Raw genomic sequence first — 1,751 nt, forward strand, 5'->3', positions numbered from 1 at the left:
AAGGCAGGGGGGATGGGGAGGGGGAGGAGGGGGAGGGTTTTTTTTTAGAATGGGGGAGACATAGACATGTTTGAAAGCAGTGGGAAAGAAGCCATTGGAGAGTGAACAGTTGAAGATGCCTGTTAAGGAGGGAAAGAGGGAAGGGGTGAGAGCTTTTTTAAGATGATGATGATGATAACAATCATAATAATTAATGCTTACTATGAGTCAAACACCAGAATAAGCATTGGGGTAGATATAAAATAATCAGGTTGGGCTCATTATCCCACATTGGGTTTACAGTCTAGGCAGGAGGAAGAATAGGTTTCCAATCCCCTTTTACAGTTCAGGAAGCAGGAGCAACAAAATATTAAGTGATTTAAATAAAATAATAATAATAATAATAATAATAATAATAATAATAATAATGTTAGTATTTTTAAGCATTTATTATGTGCCAGGCACTATATTAAACACTGGGGTAGATACAACTAATCGAGTTGGACACAGTCCATGTCCCACATGGGGCTCACAATATTAATCCCCATTTTACAGCTGAGGGAACTGAAGCACACAGAAGTGAAATGACTTGGTGGATCCAAGATTAGAAACCAGGTCTTTCTGACTACTAGGCACTAGGTCACTCTGCTTACATGACTTGCCCAAGGTTCCATTCATTCATTCAGTCATATTTATTGAGCACTTACTATGTGCAGAACTGTGCCCCAGCAGAGGCAGGAGGCTGCAACAACATGGCCACTGGGGCAGCGGGTAGAACGTGTGGATGGTTGTGACTGAGGCTTGGGATGGTCATGCAGGGTGTTAGCAGTAATGACTCTTGTTCCTTTTTTATGGTTTTCATTAAGCACTTACTATGTGCCAGGCACTGTGCCAAGCATTGGGGTAGATGCAAGCTAATCAGGTTACACACAGTCCATGTCCTGCATGGGGCTTACAGTCTTCATCCCCATTTGACCCAAGTCTATGACCCAATTCTGTAGCACCTTATTAAAATACCCCTTCTTCCCATCTTGACTGCCATCTTCAACTGTTCACTAAAAATAATAATTATAGTATTTGTTAAGTGCTTACTATGTGCCAGCCACTGTTCTAAGCACTGGGGTCGATACAAGCAAGACAGGTTGGACAAGGTCCCTGTCCCACATGGGGCTCACAGTCTCAATCCCTGTTTTACAGATGAGGTAATCGAGGTACAGAGAAGTGAAGTGACTTGCCCAAGGTCACACAGCAGGTACGTAGTGGAGCTGGTATAGGATGGGTCCTTCCCCACTGGTTTCATACATACTCATGTCTCCACTATCCTAAAAACACCCTCCCCTGGCCCTAATACTAATAATACTAATGTTGGTATTTGTTAACCGCTTACTATGTGAAAAGCACTGTTCTAAGCGCTGGGGGGAACACAAGGAGATGAGGTTGTCCCGTGTGGGGCTCATAGTCTTAATCCCCATTTTACAGATGAGGGAACTGAGGCACAGAGAAGTTAAGCGACTTGCCCAAGGTCACACAGCAGACATGTGAAGGAGGCGGGATTCGAACCCATGACCACTGACTCCCAAGCCCGCGCTCTTTCCACTGAGGCACGCTGCTTCTCATAATGCACCTAATACACCACCACCCGCTCTCCCTCCTAACTTTCCTTTCCAAGCCCCTTAGGCCACTTGTTTACACCAAATGCCTCTACTTCCTCTTTTCCAATTCTCTCTTTGAACCCTTGCAATCTGACTTGAGCTCTCTTCCTTCCGGGGAAA

Source organism: Tachyglossus aculeatus, unplaced genomic scaffold (assembly GCF_015852505.1).
Source record: "Tachyglossus aculeatus isolate mTacAcu1 unplaced genomic scaffold, mTacAcu1.pri scaffold_102_arrow_ctg1, whole genome shotgun sequence".
Classification (NCBI taxonomy): domain Eukaryota; kingdom Metazoa; phylum Chordata; class Mammalia; order Monotremata; family Tachyglossidae; genus Tachyglossus; species Tachyglossus aculeatus.